A 25,548-nucleotide genomic window follows, 5' to 3' on the forward strand; every position below is an offset into this window, starting at 1 on the left:
CGAACCAGATCCGTGGCCATTTTCCCTCCCGTGACACGTGGTCCATGGCCATTTTCCGCCCCTGACACGTGGTCCGCGGCCATTTTTCCGCCCCTGACACGTGGTCTGCGGCCATTTTCCCGCCCCTGACACGTGGTCTGCAGCCATTTTCCCGCCCCTGACACGTGGTCCACGGCCATTTTCCCGCCTGACACGTGGTCCGCGGCCATTTTCCCACCCCTGACACGTGGTCCGCGGCCATTTTCCCGCCCCTGACATGTGGTCCGCGGCCATTTTTCCGCCCCTGACACGTGGTCCGCGGCCATTTTACGCCCCTGACACGTGGTCCGCGGGCATTTTTCCGCCCCTGACATGTGGTCCGCGGCCATTTTTCCGCCCCTGACACGTGGTCTGCGGCCATTTTTCCGCCCCTGACTCTCCCTCCAAGCAATAGTCACCTCCCTGTCCTCCACGTCAGAACGGATTAATGGTAATTGCATTGAACCTTATGGGAAAATTTGCCTCGTGTTGCGACCAATTCGAGTTGCAACCAGAGTCACGGAACGGATTAAATTCGTAACTCGAGGTACCACTGTATAAGTAATGCAAGGATGCGCTGCAAAAAATTAGAAACTAATAAACTGGTAATGAAACTATAAAGAAAAACAATCCTCTTTTTGGAGAAGTAAGAATTAAACATATATACATTTTGTTATTGGATTTATTAGTTTCTTTACTAGTATACTGGCAGTCTCAGGTAAACTATTTCAGTTCCTTGACAAGATGTACCTGAAAAGATGTCTATATGGACAAGTGAGGTTACCATTGATCTATTTTCATCAGAAGATGGAATTTAAGAGTTGAATTAATTCATTCTGGATTCTGCTGTGTATGATTTCATGATTTAAGTTCATGAAACCATTTGATTTTATTATTGGTTTGTTTTGTAAATATCCTTGAATCCATAGCAGTCTATGAATGTTTAAATAAATAACTAAATTCTGCCAAACTGTAATAGAATCACCCCACACAGCTAGGCTTAATTAGTCCTTGTGAGAAGCCTGCTCCATCAGTCTTGCCTTTCTCCTAATGAACCTCTAGTAGTCATTCCATACATTGTAACTGGGTGAAAGAAAAGCTGATCATTCCTTTGGCTCAGCAAAAAGACCAGCAAGTTTGGGATCCTCCAAACTTGGAGCTATTTCCACTCTGGATTGTAATGAAAATAAGATTTTGAGTCTGTAACCAGTTCATTCCCAAGATGGTTGGAAAATACAATGGAGAGATGAAGCAAAGTTGCAATTACTCCTGGTTATTGCCAGTGGTGAGTAGTGAGAGGTTCTGAATATTTTGTATTATGGGTTGCAAGCATAATAGCTAGCCATCAATAGTCTTATCCTTAAGAGAAGGTTGCACAGGCAAAGTGCATAGAGCATATCTACGTGCAGTGAAGGACTCAGTGAAATTTTCCATGGCATCAGAATTGTGTAGTTGTATTTCAGGACCAAAATGAAGCAGGATATTGACTTCAGGTTCTGCCATTCCAATTATTTCTTTATAGCTAACACCATCTTCAAACAACCAAAGTGACACCCCTATACGTGGACATCACCAGATGGAGTATATAGAAATCAAATTGACTGTATTATTGCTAAAACAAGGTGGAGGAGCTCAATTATAGCATCAAAGACATGGCAAGGTGCAGACTGTGGAAGAGATCATGAATTGCTCATGTGCAAGCTCCAAGTTAAGCTGAAGAAGAAAGCCAGTCAGTTTCCACAATATGATCTTGAACATATACCCATCATTTTCAAGGAGATCATCAGGAATCACTTGAAGTCCTGAATCTCATTGGTAGAGAACCATAGGAATTATGGAACCAAGTTAAAGGAGTCAGGTAGTCCTCAGGTTACAACCACTTATTCAGTGACCATTCAAAGTTATGACAGTGCTGAATGAGGGGTACTTATGACCATTCCTTGGAGTTCTGGCCATCATAGCATCCTTGCAGGCATGTGATTGCGATTTTCAATGTTCCTTGCCGTCTTCCCACAAACAAAGTCAATGGGGAAGCTGGCAGGAAGTAAGAATTCACTCCCACTCATGATGCTTTTTCACCCACCGGCACTTTGTAATGCCTGCCTGTGGCACCCCCTGCCACCCAGTGGCACCTGCGCACCAGCCTGTGCTCCAGAGTGCCTGCCCACAGCACCCCCGCGGTACCTGCGCACCCACCTGTGTTCCATTGTGCCTGTCTATGGCACTCCCTTGCCCATGTGTAGCTCTCACCTGCAGCTCTCACCCACTGGCCTGCTTGCCTGGGACAAGGCTCTATACTCTCCCTTTATTTATTCAGTTTATATACTGAATATATATCAAGGGAAGCTCCCTTGGAAGAAGATGAGTGTGATTTTAAAACTGAAGGAAGAAACATCAATAACCTGTGCTATGCTGATGACACTACCCTGATAGCCAAAAATGCAAAGGATCTGTAAGCCCTAGTACTAAAAGTCAAAGAGCGCAGTGAAAAAATGTGACTAAAATTAAATATAAAGAAGACCAAGCTAATGACAACAGGTAGAACAATCAGTCTTAGAACTGACAATGAATATATTGAAGTGGTGGATAGCTTCTGCCTTTTAGGATCAACCATCAACAATAAAGGAACAAGCAGTCAAGAAAGAAGCCTCAGACTAGCACTCAGAGCAGCCATGAAGGCCCTGGAAAAGTTATTCAGATGCTGTGATGTGTCTATACCTACAAAGATGAAAATCGTGCAGGCAATGGTATTCCCTGTGACACTCTATGAAATGGAAAGTTGGGCTTTAAAAAAGCAAATATTGATGCCTTTGAGCTTTGGTGTTGGAGAAGGCTCTTGAGAATACTGTCGACAGCCAAGAAATCAAAATGATGGATCATTGAACAAATCAACCCAGAGTTCCGATCTGAGGCACAAATGATCAGGCTCAAATTAGCCTCTTTGGACACATTATACAAAGATCTAGCTCTCTGGAAAAGGTTCTAATGCTGGGAAAGGTGGAAAGAAAGAGAAGAAGAGGACAACCAGCAGCAAGGTGGATGGACTCAGTTACAGTGGCAATGAGTGCATCGTTGGGAAAATAGAAAGGACAGGTTAGGGATACCTTATCATGGGGAAAATCTATCTATGTGGTTGCTAGAAGTCAAAAATGTCTTGATGGCACATAATCAGTTTCAGTGCCAGTCTGAATCTGTAGGGTAACAGGAATGAGCTACCTTTAGCTCAGCATGTCTGGCTGTATTCAATTTCTGGTTGTCCCTGCCTTTGAGTCCTTGGGGGCTGGGACCATTTCATTTCATGACAGGCCAAGTCTGAAGTGTTTAGGGCCTGCTTGCAAAATATGCCCCCTTCCCCATAAATACATCTTGTATATACTTTGGAAAGGAGTAGTAGGCTTAGCAGCACATTCATGTATGAAGTAGCCAGATTCTTCACAGTACAGATATAGGCCCACTATTAATTCGCATAACTTTTCCTGCTTCCAGCTTCAAGGATGCTGAAATCTTGGATATACAGTATATAGGTAGAAGGGAGGCAGGAGACAAAAAAAGAGAATGATATTTTTTATGCCTGTTGTGAAGGACTAAGGAGATAGCCTTGAAGAAAGTATGTATCAGCTGTTACAAAATCCAATAGAAGAGAATATATGTGGCTCAGGGTTGAACTGTGGAGTCATCTACAACATGCAGTGTAAAGACTGTAACAGCCACTATGTAGAACAGACAGGCAGAAAACTAGCATAGCGCATCCATAAATATCAACTAGCAGTCAGAAGACATGATGAAAACTCCTTAATCTCGCAACATATGGACAGACTCAACCATAGTTTCATCTGGGAAACTGTGAGCATTCTAGACCAAGCTAAATCCAAAACCACTAGGGAATTCCTGGAAGCTTGGCATTCAGACAAATCAGCCATCAATAGACACATAGAGATAAACCACATTTGCACACCTTTCAAAAGAGACAATAAAAAAACTAAGAAGGAAACAAAAAGACCAGAACACAGCTTCTCCAGCACCCAACACCCAGATAAATAGAGATTAACACCAGACAATCAAGCAGAAAACAATACCCTATGCAAGGCACTACCAATCAAGGCACTACTTCTGGCAGGGCAAACTACTGTATATAAACAGGGAGCAAATCCCACACTCAATAGCACTGATGATGTTACCTAGATGGGTAATGAAACATTTGCAAGCAAACAACCAAGCTCAGAGAACATCAAGGATTCCATTGTTACAAAATCATCAGTTTAGCCAGGAAGAACAGGAGTCAGTGAGGAAGAAGATTGGTCTGGCTTGACTTTCTTGGGTATAAGAGAGGGAAAGACAAATTCTATCTGGCTTTCAAGATTCTATTATTATAGCCAATATCAATAAGGTAGAGTTTGAGTATTTCTTGTGGTGTCTGTTTCTTGAAGGACTGTACTTTGCTGTAATTCCTCAAATCTTCCACTGATGCCTAAACAAGCTTGGGTTATAGTCTCTCAGCTGTCTTGATGAATGAATTCATCCCACATTTCATCTGATAGTCTCCATCTGAACTGGTCAATGAGGCCTCTTTCATTCCATTTCACCTCTTGAGGCAACAGCTGAAATCCAACAGTGTATTCCTGCATTGAATCCTTTCAGATTACAGATTTCATACTTGGTAGTCACTTGCTTGACAGAATAATCTCAGGAATGCCACAAAATTAACAGAGTTGTCTAAAACTGGGTTACTCTGTATTGGAAGGAAGGTTGCCCATTTTATATCAGTCATTAGGCTAATTATAAATCTTGTAGGGATTTGGTTGGTGGGGAAGTTATCTTGCCCCAGGAAGAACTATGATTTACGGTTAGTAGGGAAGAGTGTCCGTGTGCTTGGATTTCCATCATACTTGTCAGGCAAGAAAATGAGTTTTAAGAATCAGAGGGCTGTGGCTGTTGCTTATGTGGGCTAAAACTGTTCAGGAACCAAACATTGTAGAAGATTCTTTCCCACCTGCTAGCTGGTTCATCATCTTGGCTAACTGGTCCATCTAGGTTACCACTTGGTTCCAATACTGGTGACTTGATTGGCAGTGGGGTTGCTAGAGGATCTGTAGCCATATTTTAATTCTTGGCCTGTAGGTGACGGCTCTCTTCCTGTAGGAATAGGAGTAGAAGAAGGCAATCAAAACTGTCAGACTTCACAGCTGGATTAGGCAATAAATCACAGATCTCCAGACAGCCCTTAATTCAGTTCTCAGATAGATTTGGCAGAGGATTCCCACATATGGGTTAGTTTAGAATCTTTGTTGCAGACAAAAATGAAGTCTTACTGCAACAGTTGATTGTCCGCTGCAAAGCAAAGAATGTAGACTTTTATAGAATTAGGTTTCAGGATTTAAACTCTGAAGTTTCTTCCACCCATATTTCTGAGTTAACAGAAACTTGTGGGTTTGCTTAATGACCTTGGATGGCTGAGATATGTTGATATAATGGTTCTATATAGCCTGGGAACCATTGGTTCCCACATTATCAGCTTTGGCACTTACTTTTTCAGTGAGTAATACTTTCATTGCATTAATTTCCTTTAAAAAAAATCAACAAAATAGGATGTTCTTTGGTGCTGATGAAAATATGGATAAAACATCTTTCCTCTCAGCTTCCTAAAATACATTTATTACAAAAAGATATAATATGCAAGCTTGTAGTGACAGCTGTTTATAAAATGTGAACTTCTGTCTTATTGAACCTTAGCTGCTGGCCTTTAAAAAAAACAGCAACTGAACTTATTTCTTACCCTGACACTTTTTCATTGAATTAATTCTTTTTTATTGAACTCTCCCAGCATTTCACACATTACTATATATCGACTGACAAGAGGGCATTGTGTCTTTGGTTGTAGGATAGAACACAATACATTTTACAGTATTTTCATCCTGTCATTTTTCTAATGTATTTATTTTCAAATTGCACAGTTATGATAGTTTTATAGTTTATTTAGAGATGTTTCACAGATGCAAATAATTTCATCTTTTGGCTTTGGTTGTGTACAGGTGTTTTTAGACATGCCAGAGAGGCTGGTTTGGTCTCAGCTTCTCACCATGTGTTACGTGAAGAGGCAAGCTTGTGTGTGTTTGTTACCATAACATGTGTGAAATTCCCATTATCACAGGCAGAGCGAATTTTAAATATTTGGCTTTATTCAATAGTCTGTGAATGCACAGCTGGTTTCAGTCACCTTTTATGAGTAAATGTCTACATCATGTTTTACATCTATTAGACTAAATAGGGAAGAAATTTGACTCAGGGATGCCAAATATTAAATGATATGTGCAAGAATGTAAATTCTGTACAGACCAGTGTTGTTAAGAGTATTGTAAGTAACAGCAGCTGTGGAAGGAGTAACAGTAAGAATGAACTCACTTGGGGACACTGTTATGGACCCTTTTCATACAAGCATGTTGTTTCCCTAAAATACAGTGAATGGGCTTATATGATCAGCCTTTCCAATCTAGTATTCTGTGCTAGGACTGCAGTTCCCAGAATTCCTAGACTGTTGGAGACCCACTATATTTGTAGGGTGTCACTTGAAAATGATGGGATACAGTATTTTCTATCCTGGGCATCATGTGAATATGCTAAAGATTTAGTGCGACAATTTCTCTTAGTGTGCTTGGAAAGTCCACAAACGTTGAGTCTTTTCCTGTTTGATTTCTCTGTATTCTGAATAGATGTTTTGTATTCTGCATGAACAATGAAGAATGTAGGCCAAGAATATTTCTCAAAAGGGAAAATCAGTAGATGCTGGAAAAAATAATGCCCATCTCATGCACTGATTTGTCCCCCCAAATGCCTCCTTCCATTAATTTGTTGAAGCTGCAGAAAATGTCATGTTCATCCACTAATTTAAATAAATGGAAGGCAAAACATCTCAGGGTCATAGGATCAGGTGGCTTGGATTGATGCCCTAATGATTCCTTTCATACACTAAAAAGAAGGGTACTGTTCCAGAGCAGGAACCAAATTTGGTTCCTTCCATGAAGACTGAGCAATCATTATTATGCAATTATTGCTTATAGTGACATCATGACTTGAAAGGGAAATGAGGCATGGAGAAATGCAGCTGAGTATACATTAAATGTTCTGTTGTATACTGTCTGATACACAACTATAACATGAATATGCCACATATTCCAATATTTCCAAGTCAGAATAAACATTGTGATCAATTCCTATTTAGCTTTCTGATTCTTGGTTCCTGCTCCCTGTAACAGGTAATAGAAAACAATGGAAGCCAGCAGTACAAAGCATAAATCAGGATTGTTTTATAATTTGGCTTTACTTATAAACCAAATAAATGCAGTACAGAAGGGAAAGACTGAATTAATTATTAAATGGAGGCTAGAAACCTTATGTTGGGAGCCACAGAATTAGTTCATTCTCTGCTCTGAGATCAGAGTCCTTGGAGGAGGATTCAACAGGAGATCTTTCTTACTTATTCACCATTATTAGGAATGGTATTTTCTGGATCCTAATTTTGGAAAGTTCTAAAAATTGTATTTGGGATTGGACAAGGAATTTAGCAAGAGGATCCTTGGATCAGCGAGTTTCAGTGCTTCTTGGTTCACCAGCAGCTTTAAACATGGCAGAAATTTACCTCATTAACTGAACTAAATTCAATCCTATCTACTGCATGTTTTAGAATAGGGGGGATAATTTAGGATTATTCTCTCATAAATTTGGCTATTAGGGGATGCTGCAGAATGCATAAAATATATTTATTTTAAACATTGAAATTTTATTTTATATCCAATTTTAGTGCTGTTATTTTTCTCTTCCTTATTAACAAAAATAGGGATTTTCTGGTGCTGGATTCAAAGACATTCTCTTGGCACTTCATTGCACAAAAGAAAATACCATTAATATTTGATTTAACATAAGCTTAATGCACAAGCCCACTCAATGCTCTGTTTTTTTTATGAATTCTACCAAACTTGCTTTTTAAAAATTTTGAATTGCAAAAGAATTTTTATTTGTATCATTCAAAGCATGCTGTATTCTGCATAATCATTTATCATGCATTTTTCACACTGTCACTAACCATTCTTGTGAAGATCATTCCAGCTTTGCAAAATAAATGGTTTGATCTGGGCTGAGACTAAACAGGTAGCACTATTTACTTTTGGAAGCACTGAACATAAAACCTTAACATTAGGGAATAAAATATTAAAGAAGCTTTCTTTGCATGCTGAAGTCTAGCTTTAGAAAGTCATGTGTAACAAATCATGTAGAAATATTGCTATATTACCTTAGGTCCCTGGTGGAAAAATACAATCTTGAACAGTGATCAGGATTTAATTGCATTTATAATGAAAAAGTAAAGCAAGAAGCTCGAGTACCCTGAATGCATCTGGAATCATTTTGCTTCTATCTAAGAGTTGCAGCAGCAGAAATACTAGCTGAATTCTGAATTTGCAACACTTAGTTATTTTATGTCCTATAAAAAACTTTATTACACAGTCCCACCAAGCCAAGTTTAGGTTTTTTTTTTCATGATTCATAATTTCCATGACAAATAAACATTTACTGTTGGTTGAAAGTTAATCCTTACACAAATTTCCAGCAATGAAGCTGGAAAAAATAAGAATTAAGAAAGCTAGTGGAAAAGGAGGAAATAGGTACATTCAAATATTGCTCATGAAATAATTCAAATGCAATTCCAATTTACTTCAAGAAAATGAAATACTTCCTAAATCTGCCAATGGGCTGCATATCTAAGGAATCATTTGCAAAGTGTGTTATATAGTAAGATAAACATATGGAAAAGCAAAATTGGAGATGTACATAGAGGTATAATATATTGGTTTGCATGTTTATTTTTTCTTAAAAATGTTTAAAAAGAATGAAATGTAATAATAATAATGATACAGTAATAGAAAATTAAGAAGCTAAAGTCCTCTGGGACTTTGGAATTCAAACAGACAGGCACCTGCCACACAACATCCCAGACTCAACAACTGTTGATAAGAAAGACAAAAAAGTCTGGATAGTGGATGTTGCAATTCCTGGAGACAGCAGAATAGAAGAGAAAGAACTGGAGAAAATCAAAAAATACAAAGACGTGCAAATAGAAATAGAACAACTGTGGCAAAAGAAAGCAAAGATAGTACCAATAGTAATAGGCACTTTGGGTGCAATCCCAAAACATCTGGAGCACCACTTGAAGACCATCAGCACTGACAAAATCACTGACAAAATCAGTCAATTGCAAAAGGCAGCTTTACTTGGAACAGGTTATATCCTGTGACGATACCTTTAACACCATCAAACAACAACATCTGCCTATCCCAGGTTCTTGGGAAGGACTCAATAGGTGGATAAAAATGTCAAATCCAGTCTAAACATCTGGCTGACTATGCGACTAACAATAAACAGTTTAAAGATGGCCTGTGATCATTGTGACGTCTGCAAACCATAAAAAGGTTAATAATTGGTAGAGAACATAATGAATTTAATCAGTACTCTTCCTCCAGACAACCAACAAGAATGCGCAACAAATGTTTTACCAGTGCTCTGTCCCCTGAGCCAACCCATGTCCTAGATTTAGAAACAAAGGAAATTAGATAAATTGCTAGTGGCCTTCCTCCATCTATACTGCTAAAAAGAAGGAAGGAAGGAAGGAAGGAAGGAAGGAAGGAAGGAAGGAAGGAAGGAAGGAAGGAAGGAAGGAAGGAAGGAAGGAAGGAGCAAACAGATTTGCCACTATCTCCTTGCTGCATTTAAAAACCTTTGAAAATGAAATTATACTTGGAAAGAAGGAAATAAGTCCTAAACAACACAGACAGATTCCAAAAATAGGGCACTGAGATTCTATGGCAAGGATATTTCATACAAAATATCAGTTTTTCCAATAAACTTCATCAAGACAGAAAAAAAATCAACCAGCCCCCAAAAATAGTTAACGTCATGTTATTAAATAGGTAGGGACCTGGTTTTAAACTCGTGCAAAGTTCTTGTGTAAGGTTGCCCTCAGTGTAACTATAACTATAACTATAAAACTATAACTATAACTAAATATAACTATAACTATAACTATAAATATAAATATAACTATCCTTTGCTTCTTCTTTTTCTGCAAGCTATTTGAGTGGAACCGGATAATCTAAAAAGAGCAGCCACAGCTGTCTCTAACTTGAGTTGGGAACATATTGACGTGGTCCCAACTAGCATCCTCACCAGATGAGGTGCCAGAGGAGCCTGATGAATAACTTGAGGCCCCTCTGACACCAGTGTTTTTTACACAATATATTTTCTGTAGAGATCACCAGAAGGCAGTGCATGATAGGTTTCATCCTATTTGGGACCCCTCAGATGTAAGTATCCAGAGGTCTTTTCTATGAGGTTCAGACCCTTTACTGGAAATTGAACTTATAGGCTGTTGCACTTTTAAGTGACAATACAAAGTTCATTAGCTTTAGGAAGCTAATTCTATCCAAGCCCTGATGCTCAGCAGTGTTGCAGGAAGGCATATATAAAGACTTTAGATTCTTTATATGATCTTTAGAATGGTATATGCAGTCCACCTTCCTATTTGTAAGTTTTTGGACCAGAGAAATATAGTTGTTATATATGTCATGACCTCATGTACAAGGTTTTACATGACATAAATTTTCTCCCACCCAGCCAGGGAATGGAAGTGATGTAAAACCTCATACATGAAGACATGCCATATGTAACACTCATATCTCTTTGGTTTGAGAGTTTAAGAAAAAGAAGGAGGATAATATACCCTTTCAAAGATATATGATAGAGATAGAGATACCCTCTATCACCAATTGGATCTTTCTTCCCACAACAAAAAGGCTCTTTGGAGAATCAATTTCTTTGTAAAACATTTACATTTATGTCCACTCATATATATCATGATCTGAAACTGGCTTTCCTACTAATTGCTATTTATGATAATTAAAAAAATGGTACACAGAATCATATATTTAACATTAGGTCTGTTCAGTCTTCAGTCTCAGCTGTTGTACTTTTTCACCTTCCTTATTGTTCTCAACAATAACCCATGAAACATGATAACATCTGTGGTCTATTGTACTTAATGCCTATTTTAAAATAAAATGATGATTGGTTAAACAATCATTTTTGGAAAAAAATCAAAAGTGTTTCTACTTACTAATTTTCAATGCCCATTCAAGCATGCAAAAATAGTATTTTACATAACAAATATTTAAATACATATCACAGTATAATAGTATCTATAAAATATTCTAGTAGGGTAACAAATGTGGTAAGCTGGGAAGGAATCTACTATGCAACCAAGATGGTGTGCCACTGTTTTGTCATATGATGAACAGTAAAGTTTTTATTGTTGCACCATGCAAAATTATTTATTATTTGATTTTTATTTATTTGAATTTATTAGCCACCCGATTCCAAAGGACTGTGTCATCTGTTCAGCTCTGCTGTGTCATCCAGGTAGTTCTGTACATTCTGCTACACTCATACAATGCTCCTATACTGTCCAACTCTCTACTAATCTGATATGGCCGTAATGAATGGTGTAATTGATTTTGTTTCTCTTGAGCTTAAACATACTGTGGGAAAGTAAAACATTAAAGTATTCAGAATAATGCCTTCAAGAGATAGCTTTCAGATTAATTTTTCTACAGATCAAAGGTTTCCTTTAGTCCACCATAAAATGGACATAACATAAACATAAAGATGTGTCACACTACCACAATATCAATTTCTCAGGTCTTCACAATGTATCCATAAATGAGATTGGAATTCTTTCAGTTATCATTTTTTCTCAACTATGCTAATATTCATAGAGTTATAACTATGAGAAAAACATATACAGTCCCTGGGTTAAGAACACCCAGTTTAAGGATGACCCATAGTTAAGAACGGAGCTTACTGTAGCAAAATTCAAGTTGAATACACAATGGTTTGAGTTAATTACACAATACTACTTCTATAGTATTATACAATAATACTTTTCTTGCTTACATACAACTTAGACTTAAGGAGAGACTTTGGGAATGGAATTTGTTCTTAAACTGGGCTGTACCTGTATTTGGTTTGATACAGAGTGATATATGCTTCATGAAAATTGACAATAGTTTTCCCAGTGGATTAAAACAGATGCCTGAAAAGCTTCATAATCTTGAATCATTAATTTTTTAAAAAAAATTAAACCCAGCTAGATATATTTCTAGCTACAACTATACCACATCTTAATACGTTGGGTATAAGACCAATCAATGTGCCACAATATCCTGGAACTGGGCACCAATACCCAGTACACAGTACTGTTGTGAACATACACACATTATTATTGTTACTATTATTATTTTAAAAACTCACTGTGTTGGCTTTGTATCCTCATGTCTCACAACTTTGTGTGTCTTTATGTACAGAAATGATGCAAAGTCGAGGATCAACAAAAGTTTAGAAATATGTAAAAACTAGATTTGTTTATTTCCCCCCATTTAAATCTCCTAGGGAGAAATTTAAACATGATAAATAAAACATGCCTGACCTTCTACTTCAGGGAACAGACAGCTGTTCCTATCACAATAAAAATAAGCACTGCCATGAGATACTTTATACATGAGCTATGGTTGCAAGCACAGATATAAATAGTGACTCCCCTCTGTATTCTCTGAAATGGACGGAGAATACAGAAGTGGATAGAAACGAATTTATTGCATCTGAGAGAGTTACACTCTGGTCTGGATGATTTCTAACAAGCACGGGCCCTGTAGGAATGAACAGCATTTTTTCACATGTAGTTTCCTCACAGTTGTTTACTTTCAAGGTTTTTGTTAGCTCGGTTGCCTTGAAAGAAAAAAGTAGAAATACCACCTGCAAAAGTGGGAAACACTTTTCAGATTAGTTTCTCTCTATATAAAAAAGTGTAGATTATTGTTCACCCTTGCTGATAATGTCAAAAGAAGATTCAACATAAGAGCAATACTGTACACAGTGAGGTAGGGCTCTGCAAATGTGAAGCAAGCCAGCCCACCAAGGAAAAGGAGTTCCAAAATCAAATTCAGAAAAAGACAATGACGCCCACCTGTATTGTGACTAGAAATCTATATGGACATGGCTTGAACATTTAGCTAGGTTGGATCTCAGGTTAGAAGGTGTTCCTCTAGTTACTGGACTTTAGAGTCTCACAAGTAGATCTGGAGTTGATGACTTGGCCAGCAAAACTACTATATCAGGAAGTCTGGTTACTGATGGTGCCAGTATTGAAAGAGGAGTTCCTCATATAACAAAGAGACATACAATTTGAACATGGAAAATCAGAAACATGAACCAAAGAAAACTTGAATTTGTCAATGAGTAAATGAAACCTAGTGAATTGTATGTTATAAGAATAAGTGAACAAGAAAATTGGAATAGGCTATTGTACAACAATGATAACATGATACATTAGTTGAGTCTTGAGGACATATGAAGGAATGGTATGGCAATAATATTAAAATATGGCATTATTAAGTAGCACTTGGGTATAACCCAGTAAACTATAAGATCATCTTGTACAACTTCAAGATTTGTTATAATTAGAATTGTAGATATCTAGTGAACATCAGTGCTATACATCACCTACAGATACAGTTGTAGGAGACACTGAGAAAAAAATAGTACATGCAACATCAAGAAAGGATGTAAGAAATAGAGGACTTTGGAATTGCCAGATGATTTGAATTTGATAAATGTAATAATGCAGAAGACAGGTTAACAGAGGTTTGCAAAAAGAATTCTTTCTTTATTGCCAAGACTTGCTTCAAGCAACAGAAACAGATTCTATGTACAGTATGGACATCACCAGATGCACAATTTCAAAATCAAAGTTAGATTCTATTTTTTTAAAAAAATGCAAATACTGATTTTCTCCACATACATTGTACTGAATAAACTGTAAATTATAGGTGAATAATTATTTTAAAAGTCAGGGTATTGAAAATATAGGTAGGGAGAGCAGAAACCCAGGTGATAAAATCTGAATGGAAAGTAGTGAAAAAAAAATATTGATAGTTCTCTCCAATGTGTGACTTTGTATTACCATTATTTTCTATTTGATTATTCCATAGTTGTTTTAATTCTATCATGGAAACTGCTTAGAATTTCTTCAGTAATTGAGGTGGCATACAAATTGATTGATAAATAAATAAATACCCCCCTCCCCCATGGAGGCTGGAATGGTGAGAGTGGAGACTAGAATATGGCAAGCTGTATTGCACTACTGTTTGAAGCTGACATTTTTCCTTATAGGCTTAGCTTCCCTGACATTAGAAGACAGATTTCAAAGTGGATGGAAACAAGCAGTTTACAAAAAGTTCTGTCTCCTAGGACTTTCTCCACCTTCTTACTGTCTCTGGGCTATGAGCAAGCAACGGCCACACTTTGTCAAATGCATACTGGTAATACCACTCAGCTTCCCATGGCAGATAGGAGATATACTCTGGCACCAGCTATGCATCTCACCCCCTTCATGGATCACTGCCTTGTTGTGGCGAAGGGGCTTGCATAACTCAGTGAAGCCATGAGCTATGCCGTGCAGGGCCATCCAAGACGGACAGGTCATGACAGAGAGTTCTGACAAAATGTTGTCCACTGGAGAAGGAAATTACAACCCGCTCCAGTATCCTTGCCAAGAAAACCCCATGGACAATGTCAAAAGGCTAAAAGATATGACGCCGGAAGATGAGCCCCTCAGGTTGGAAGGTGTCCAATATGCTACTGGGGAAGACCGGAGGGCAATTCCAAGTAGCTCCAGAAAGAGTGAAGCGGCTGGGCCAAAGCCAAAAGGACGTTCAGCTGTGGATGTATCTGGAAGCAAAAAGAAGGTCCGATGCTGTAAAGAACAATATTGTATAGGAACCTGGAATGTAAGATCTATGAACCAAGGCAAGCTGGATGTGGTCAAACATGAGATGACAAGATTGAACATCGACATCTTGGGAATCAGCGAATTAAAATGGACGGGAATGGGTGAATTTAATTCAGGTGACAATTATATCTACTACTGTGGGCAAGAAACCCTTAGAAGAAATGGAGTAGTACTCATAGTCAATAAGAGAGTGGGAAAGGCAGTAATGGGGTACAACCTCAAAAACAACAGAATGATCTCAGTGCGAATCCAAGGCAAACCATTCAACATTACAGTAATCCAAGTCTATCCCCCAACCACTGATGCCAAAGAAGCTGAAGTTGACTGGTTCTATGAAGACCTACAACACCTTCTAGAACTAGCACCAAAAAAAGATGTCCTTTTCATCATAGGGGATTGGAATGCTAAAGTAGGAAGTCAAGGAATAATCAGAATAACAGGCAAGTTTGGCCTCAGAGTACAAAATGAAGCAGGGCAAAGGCTAATAGAGTTCTGTCAAGAGAACAAGCTAGTCATAGCAAACACTTTTTTCCAACAACAGAAGAGATGACTCTACACATGGACATCACCAGATGGTCAGTACCGAAACCAGACTGATTATATGCTTTACAGCCAAAGATGGAGAAGCTCTATACAGACAACAGAAACAAGACCAGGAGCTGACTGTGGCTCAGATCATGAGCTTCTTACTGCAAAATTTAGGCTTCAGTTGAATAACATAGGGAAAACCACTAGACCACTCAGATATGACTTAGATCATATTCCTTGTGAGTACACAGTGAAAGAGATGAATAGATTTAGAGGATTAGATTTGGTAGACAGAGTGCCTGAAGAACTATGGACGGAGGTCCGTAACATTGTACAGGAGGCAGCAACTAAAACCATCCCAAAGAAAAAGAAATGCAAGAAAGCAAAATGGCTGTCTGATGAGGCTTTACAAATAGCTGTGGAAAGAAGGAATGCGAAAAGCAAGGGTGAAAGGGAAAGATATAACCAACTAAATGCAGATTACCAGAGACTAGCAAGGAGAGATAAGAAGGCCTTCTTAAATGAACAATGAAAAGAAATTGAGGAAAATAATAGAATTGGGAAGACTAGAGATCTCTGCAAGAAAATTGGAGATATCAAAGGAACATTTAGTGCAAAGATGGGCATGATAAAAGACAAAAAAGGCAAGGACCTAACAGAAGCAGAAGAGATTAAGAAGAGGTGGCAAGAATACACAGAAGAACTCTACAAGAAAGATCTTAATGTCCCTGATGTCCATGCTGGTGTGGTCACTGACCTTGAGCCGGACATCCTAGAGAGTGAAGTCAAGTGGGCCTTAGGAAGCATGACTAACAACAAAGCTAGTGGAGATGACAATATTCCAACTGAGTTATTTAGAATACTAAAAGATGATGCTGTTAAAGTGCTGCACTCAATATGCCAGCAAGTTTGGAAAAAACAACAGTGGCCACAGGATTGGAAAATGTCAGTTTACGTTCCAATTCCAAAGAAGGACAATGCCAAAGAATGCTCAAACTATTGCACAATTGCACTCATTTCACATGCTAGCAAGGTTATGCTCAAAATCCTACAAGCAAGCCTTTAGCAGTATATGAACCAATGACTACCGGATGTACAAGCTCGGTTTTGAAGAGGCAGAGGAACTAGAGATCAAATTGCCAACATTCGCTGGATCATGGAGAAAGCATGAGAGTTCCAGAAAAACATCTATTTCTACTTCATTGACTACGCAAAAGCCTTCGATTGTGTGGATCACAGCAAACTGTGGCAAATTCTTAAAGAGATGGGAGTTCCAGACCACCGTACCTGTCCCCTGAGAAATCTGTATGCGGGCCAAGAAGCAACAGTTAGAACCAGTCATGGAACAACTGATTGGTTCAAAATAGGGAAAGGAGTATGACGAGGCTGTATACTGTCACCCTGCTTATTTAACTTATATGCAGAGTACATCATGAGAAATGCCAGTCTGGAAGAATCACAAACTGGAATTAAGATTACAGGGAGAAACATCAACAACCTCAGATATGCAGACGATACCACCCTAATGGCAGAAAGTGAAGAAGAACTAAAGAGCCTCTTGATGAGGGTGAAAGAGGAGAGTGCAAAAGTTGGCTTGAAATTCAACATTAAAAAAACTAAGATCATGGCATCTGGACCCATCAATTCCTGGCAAATAGAAGGGGTAGAAATGGAAGCAGTAACAGATTTCATTTATTTGGGCTCCAAGATCACCGCAGACGGAGACTGCAGCCATGAAATTAAAAGACGCTTACTCCTTGGGAGGAAAGCTATGGCAAACCTAGACAACATATTAAAAAGCAGAGACATCACCTTGCTAACAAAGATCCGCATAATCAAAGCTATGGTTTTTCCAGTAGTAATGTATGGCTGTGAGAACTGGACCATAAAGAAGGCTGAGCGCCGAAGAATTGATGCCTTTGAACTGTGGTGCCTGAGAAGACTCTTAAGAGTCCCCTGGACTGCTAGGAGATCAAACCAGTCAGTCTTAAAGGAAATAAACCCTGACTGCTCATTGGAAGGATTGATACTGAAGCTGAAGCTCAGATACTTTGGTCACCTAATGCGAAGAGAGGACTCTTTGGAAAAGACCCTGATGCTGGGAAAGAGTGAAGGCAAAAGGAGAAGGGGATGGCAGAGGATGAGATGGTTAGATAGCATCACTGAAGCAATGAGCATGAAACTGAGCAAACTCAGGGAGGCAGTGAAGGACAGGAAGGCCTGGCACGATATGGTTCATTGGGTCACGAAGAGTTGGACACGACTTAACGTCTGAACAACAACAAAATGTATCTCACACAGCTTAACATTCCAAATCAAAGAAGGGCCTTCACCATAGCCCAATGTAATGCTCTCCCTTCAGCAGTTCTGGCTGGAAGATATAAAAAGACACCATATTCGGATATGTCCTTACAATTCAGGACAGGCAGAAACTATCGACCATGTTCTTCTGTATTGCCAATTTTTTACAGAACCCTGAAAGGCCCTAATGACCGCAATGTTAACCAGCAAAACAGGATACATCAATCAACAGTATAAGCAATTTCTACTTTCTGACATCAACCCATGCAAGGTTGTCAGGTTTTGTGTGGCAGCATGCAAAATGAGGCAAAGTATAATTAAGAGCAATTGAAACTGCCTGAGTATGAATAGCCAGAAATGGCTCAGCGTCAACATTAACCATTGGCTACTTTTTAATTTCTTTTATGCTTTTGTGTGCACTTGCTATGCCAGCCATTATATTATATTTTTATCGGGTTTGACAGGGGTCTGTAAGAGAAGTTCTTAAATCTGTTTTATGCATTTTATATTGCTGTTTTTAAGTTTATATAAGCTGGATTGCTAATTTTAGTTGTTTTTTTTCTTGCTGCATATGTGTAGCCTGAGCAAGCCCCTTAGCATATTTTGATTTAATATTGTCTTTTAGTCAAAATTCTTTGTCCGTATGTACTTTTCCTAAATATCCTGATATTGTCAATTTAGTTTTGGATACTTTGGATACTTGAGTATTAATTTCCTGCTGGTTGATGACCACAATAAAGTTTGATTGATTGGCTGATAGATAGATAGATAGATAGATAGATAGATAGATAGATAGATAGATAGATAGATAGATAGATAAAAGGCAAAAATAGAATGAAGGAAGACATTCAATTGGAGAAGGAGGGAGGGAGGGAAGGAAGCAAGGAAGTTAGTTTAAAAACAATTTTGTTCATCCCTGGATATATCAACCCTTTATTGCAGAAATAATTGTACTTAAGAAAATCTAGAGAAGCACAGAGGAAAAAAAGTCTAATTCTGCTTCATAAAACACACTGACTTTATGTAATATTCTTTCTGGCTTTGCATATGGAAAATAACATCAGAAGTTAATTTTGACTTGAGACTGCTTCATCTTTTTTTAAATAACTACCATAGTTTTAAACAATCTGCATAATTACTTTAATTATTTTCTTTGATCATCATAAATGTAATTGTCTGCTTCTGTAGCATCGGTTTCATACTACCATCTGCAGTAAATGAAGGACACTGGCTAATAACTATTAAAAATGGAGAAGTAATTGAAACTTTTGTCTTATTTCAAAAAGCCACTGTAGCTAGGATTTAAAACAATGGCATAACATTATACTGGTGGAATTCAGAAATATTCACTCTGAAAAAAAAGACATGTGATCCCAGCTGGTTCTACAAAACAATTTATATGAGTAACATTTTCTGTGGGGTTTTTTTTTCCTGAATTCACTTTGCTTTTCATGTTCTACGTTATATGATTTTTCTTGTCAAAAAACCTTGTCATTCATGTATCTGTGCCAGTTTGGATAAGCCATATTTAGTTTTAAATTGCGCAATGAGTCATTGTTGCATCTGTGATCAACAACAGGATGTGAGATACATGAAAAATGAGGCTGAAACTTACTTGGTGTTAGGCAGAGGTGAAGTAACTAAAGGCAATAATATGCTGTTGCTCACATTCTACCAGTTCAGAGATACATTCAATGATGATGGAGTCATAAAACAAATATATGAAGAGAGATGGTTCAAAAAAACCAGGAAAAAAACCCAGGATCCTCAAAAAGAGAGAGGTGAAAAGTTTAAAGAACAAAAGGCAATGTATGAAGTAGTGTATGGATATATTGGAAGCAAAGATGATTTGCAAAGATAGGAAGGTATGGATAAGAATAACAAATGGTGTTGTTACGATTAGATTTATCTATATGCCTTTAATTTATACTTTTTTTATCTTACTGTTTCTTACTCCTTTGTTGTGCTTTGTATAACATTGCTTACCTCAAAATAGAGTATCATGATTGGTACAAATGTATGTGTAGGCAACAACTCCAAATGAGACATTTGTGCATTGCTTAATTGAATAAAAATGTGGTTTCACATTTCCTTTTTTCATATTCTATAAACCACATTAGGAATTAGCTTATATTTAATTAACTTTTATTTAACACTATATTGGATATGTGTTAGTTAAGTACAGATTTAGTTCTAGGAATCTAGAGGAATATTGCTTGTACTATAATATTATTGCATCACCTCTGGAAATGACAGTCATGTGTTTTTAATTGTTCAAAGCTGGGCTGTGGGCTAATTTTGGAAGAGTTTATTGACACTTTATTAGGAAGGAACTGACGTATAAATCTATGGATGCTTGACACAATGGAATTGGAATAAACAAATGCATACAATTTGAATTGAGCTGTAACAATGCGGGCTTGAGGTCTACTCAAAAGGAAACTCTACTGACTTCCACAGAACTTTCTCCCTTATAAATATGGATCAAAGCAACAATTATGATAATAGGACTGCCATTGGATTGAATGAGAATGGTACTTCAACAAAGCCAGCAGAAACCATCAATTTCAGAGGCCCTAATCAAAGTATTCACTGCATGATTAGAGACATATCCATATTTATGATTTAAGTTGCTCCTGTTCTGTGTTCATTGCAGCTTAAATCTAAGGCAACTTAAGAAAAACATGTCCAAACTGAAAAGGTTTATACACATGAAAAAGATTCAATTCATATCATAGAAACCCACTCAATCACTCCACTTTTTTGCCCTCCCTTTGGGTGGGAATGTGTACCTCCCAGAACCCTTTTTTAAAATTTCAGTGTTTTACTGTAAATCTCCCCCTATCCTATGTTAAAATGAGCAAAAATCACAGAGACAGCCACTCATTTTGATATTTCATGGGGGAATTCTCCACCATGGTTTTTTCCTTTTAAACAAAATAATTGAAACAATAAAACAGTAAAGAATCATAATTGTAGTCATGTTGTTTAAAGGGCAACAGTAGCCTTGGACAGGGCAAGTGGGAACACTTGGCACTCTGTGCAGCAGCCAATCAATTGCTGGGTTTAGCCTGTAACAGACTGAAGCGTACTATCCGAAATGGAGAAGAACACTTAAGGTGACATAACATGGAAAAGAGTACTTCAGAAGTAGAACAGAAAAATGTGCCTGGGGATTACTTTGCAGTGAGTAGCGAATTAATAGAGGGCAATGTTGTCCATTTCTGTCTTCCAAAAAGGGTTGCTGGCTTATTCTGGTGACAAGACAACTGGGCAGTCTAGATTTATCCTAGGACGGACTTAAGATTACCATTCAGCCATATCTCACTGATAATACTGAGAGAAATAATAATCTAACCTACAGATTCATAATAATGATAAAATAGAGGGAAAAGCAGGATATCAAATAAAGAATTGCTGATACCTGATATGAAGTCGTGATTGCATTTGCCTGATAAGCAATGTACGGTTAAATGTGTTGAAGAACACTTAAGAAAAATAAGTAAGAGGATTCTTTGTATATGGGCTTATGATGTTGATGGAATTTCTATATTCATTTATCCACTATCAGTACAGCATAATGAATCAGGGGGCATTGTTTTCTATTTGGGTTTTAAGAAAAAGTATGTCCTTTTCTTATATATGTATATATAATTTTTTTGAAGATTTTTTTACAAAGTTAAAAGATAAACACAAAACAATATAAAGAAAAAAGAATAAGAAAAAGAAAAAAGCGCTGAAAACAATAAAGAGTGAAGAGAAAGAAAAAGAAAACAAAAAGATACTTAAAGAAATGACTTCCAATCTTCTTTATAGCAGTTATAGATATACTTGAAATCATTTTCCCCTTTAAAATTACAAAACATGGTTCCCTTCTCCCCATATTCAATCCTTATTAATTGGGAAATCCAGAAATCACCAGTTCATTTTTGTCCATTTTCAGCAAAAAGTCCATAAAGGGTTTCCAGTCTTTTATAAAAGTAGCTTTTGTTCCCTCCCTAATCAAACAAGTCAATTTAGCCATTTTGGCAAGTTCTGCCATCTTCATGGTCCTCCATTGTGGGTACATCTGTATTCTTCCATCTTTGTGCATATAATAATCTCATTACTGTTACCACATATATAACCAATCATTCATGAGTCTTTTCTAATTGGCTATCCATACGTCCTAAGAAAGTGTGTCCTTTTCCATATCCTTTCAGAATAAAGGCACTAGGAAGGCTTTGCCTTTTTTAAGAGCAATAACATCTCACCAAAACCAATGAGATGCCTGCCACAACTGCTATGTAATCCTTGATTTGTTGGAGTCATATGATAAAGTCCTGTTTTCAAGTTTTCAAAGTAAAATGACTAAAAATAAGCTGATTGGGAAGCAATAGTAAAACATTGTGTAACAGATGGAAGATACTCATTATTTTTATAAATCCCCTCGTTCATTCAAAGTGGCAATATTTGCACTGAGGATTGAATGTCATCATCTTCCTGGGCATATGAAAGCGCTGCAAATACAAGGTAAATTCCCTTTCAGTCACTCCTAGTGACTGTATGGAGAAGTCCATGGAATTTTCTTTGTACTATGGAATAAGCTTGCCATTCTTTTATGGGATGATTTTATAACTTCCCAGTCTAGCCTACAGCCCTGAAATTTTGTGGTATTTTCCCATCAAATGCTAACAGGGTCTGATCCTGTTTAGTTTGTTCATGGTTAACCCAAGTTGGCAGATATTGCCAACTCCTGCGCCTATTGGAATTCATGTGATTCTAATTATTTTCATTCTGTTGGTTCTCATGTTCATTTCCAGATTTTATTTATATTAAAAGATATATAACATTGTTATTTATTTTTATATTTGCTATTGCTTGCTGTCTTGCAGATTTGACTGTTCAGATTTTGTTTTGTTTTTTTAAATGGGTACAGTAAAAGTTGAGTTGTTCCAGGCAGAAATGTAGATAGTCTGTTTAGATTCTAAAAAAAAAAAAAAATCAAAATGATAAAATGAGATAATTCTTTAATTCTGTAAAGCATTTCCACACAAGGATAATTTTCCTTATAGCTCCAACATGCAATGCTAGTCATGATTACATGAAAAAGCTCCCATTATGGCCATGCTAGCCGGGAATAATAAATGCTGTAGTTTAACACAGCTGGAGAGCATGAAATTCAGAAAGGCTGAGAAAGATTCAGTAGAACGAAAAGTAAAACTCATGCAAAATAATGTGAGACACTGGCCATTGCAAAGGTAAACGAGAAAGAACTATGATCTAATGGGCTCCAGAATCTGAATTGTTAGCCTTGGGAACTGCCCAACAAAACACTCACAAAAAATGATCCAAGATTGAAAATAGAACCAGTATATTAAGATGAAGTCATAGTTCATTCCTGTTTTGAAGGAAAATGTTGAACTTCTTGCAAGGCCAAAAGAAACTTTGGAAAAGACCTTAAAAAAAAAAAGCTATGGAGACAGTATATTATTTTTAATTAGATGTTATCCTTATACTTGTCCTGATTCTGAAGGTGAATATGTTCCTGAGGAAAACTCATTTGCAAAGATCGAGAGGGGGATCCATTCCTGCTAAAGTGGATTCTCAAATCTGAACAAAAAATGTCTAGAGGTGACTCAGGCATCTGGGTACAGCCATGACTTCTACAACAACCCTGTTTGGCTACAAGGTACTGGCTATAAAGATATTTCTACATACAAAGACAAAAACCAACACACCCCTTGGTCTTCGCATTTTCTCAAAAATGAATAAAAATGGGAAGGTTTTGGTCATGAAGAGCCAATGTTGTTGCTTTATTAATTTCAAACTTCTTTTTCAACAATACTCACAGAATTGGCTTCCGGGGGGAGGCATGGTGAGCTAAACATGGGTCTGTGAAGAGCGAAGACAACAACTGCAGCAAAGACCGAAGAACCAGTGAGTAGACTGGTTCTTTGGAACCTTTCAGGATAAGGAGAGGATGGGAGGTCACCCACATGTGCTCCAGCTGGCTGCTCCTTGTCAGGAGACTGCAGGACAATGGTCTCCCGTGGGTTTGAGTGCCAGAAGATGAAGGGATTAATTATCAAGCTCACAACCCTGGCAGAGCCTTTTAAAGGACACTAAGTTCTTTAACCTTGCCTCTAATAACTTTCAGAAATTGCTTATATAACTATCTTAAAGCTATTAGAGATCCACCTGGTGAGTCTGAACAAATGAAAAACTAACCATAAGTTACATAAGAACTTATAAAAGAACATAAAGAATTTGAGATTTTGAACCAAGAAAGTTATAAATGAATTAAGGATCCAGACAAATTTGGAATATTGAAACTTTTACTATAAGATTTTGGAACTAACTATATAAAACAAACATCTGTTTGTGGGAGCCAGAATTATTTTGTCTACTCTAAGTCACAACAGAGTTTAGATTTAAATTGGACCCTAGAGGGGACTAAAGATTCCAGGCCAAAAACAACAACAACAAAACCCTGCCTTTGGTTTTGATTAAAATTGGGATTTACAAAATGACATAAAACACTAAAACATTTGAAATATTAAAGGAGATCTTTGTAGAATGGGGCCAGAAATTACTAACCACAATATCAACAATATCAGTAACAATATCTGCTTTTGTGGACAGACTATGTTTAAAGGATGTTAATGAAAGAATGGCAGATGTGAAACAAATCTTGCTTGATGCAGAAATAGTGGAATCAGAAATATTGTATATATAAAAAAGTGTGGATTACAAGATAGAGAAGGTATTTAAAGTGGCAATACAAGTGATTGGACAAGAGAATGACCAGGATAAGGACTCTTTACTGGATATACAAAAGAAGCTGGCTGAAGTTTTAAAAATTAAAGGGGAAATGCAAATAATAAACCAAGATAATGACCTGGAGAATGTCTTTTTATTGGATTTACAAAACAGGCTTTTAAAATTAAACATATTGGGTAAAACCTGATGTGGCTGTTGAATCACCAAAGTTGTATACAGTATTCCTGTTTTATAAAGTGTTTTGATATTTCTGCAATAAATGAATATATATTTTAGAAATATATTTAGAATATGTAAGTGCAATAAATCATACTGAGATCTACTCCTTGTTACATTTCTGTTTGCTCAGAATAATTCTTTATCCACTGATAACATTTGAGTGGGCCACAGGAAAGCAGCAAATAATCAAAATATCCCAGTTCCCTCATCCTTGGTTGCTTTGGGAGTGGGTGTGCGTACTATTTTATATATGTGCCCAATATACTTGTTTATGGACTTCCAAAAGCCATAGATTGGTTTTACAGCCAATATCAAATGAATATTCAGTTGAGTTGATCTATGCAATGTTCCTTAAGAATGCTTGGCTTGTTTTTCTGCAGAAAGAAATCCACATGCCTGCCTGCAGTGCATTAGCCTTTTTCTCCTTGTTTGTTTCTGTCCCTAGGGCACTCTTCCTAGAAAGAGAGAATACCAAACAATGTGTTTGGGAGCTGAGGGATAGGTTGCATCTGCCCCAGTGACCCTGTTTCTGATTTCCATCTACTCTCCCCTCTGTTCCCTGTTGTTCTTGTTGCTTCAGCTGTCACTTACTTTCATCTTGCAAAATCCACTGTCTTCAGTGAGGGTATGAATATCATTCCCTGGAGGGGCTAATGTCAGCATTCCTGTGCTTTGCAAGCACAGTCTTGCTAAGTAGCCCTTAAACTGTGTATTGAGATAGTGTATCTTTCTTTAGCTGTTTAAACTCTAAGGACAAGACTCTACTTTGAGAAGAAGGATTCATCTCTATAAGCAGACCATTTGATGTTTCTCCAGCGCACACTATTTGGAAT

Source organism: Python bivittatus, unplaced genomic scaffold (assembly GCF_059951505.1).
Source record: "Python bivittatus isolate LINGU-HERP-01145 unplaced genomic scaffold, Pbiv_v1 ctg000850_np1212, whole genome shotgun sequence".
Classification (NCBI taxonomy): Eukaryota; Metazoa; Chordata; class Lepidosauria; order Squamata; family Pythonidae; genus Python; species Python bivittatus.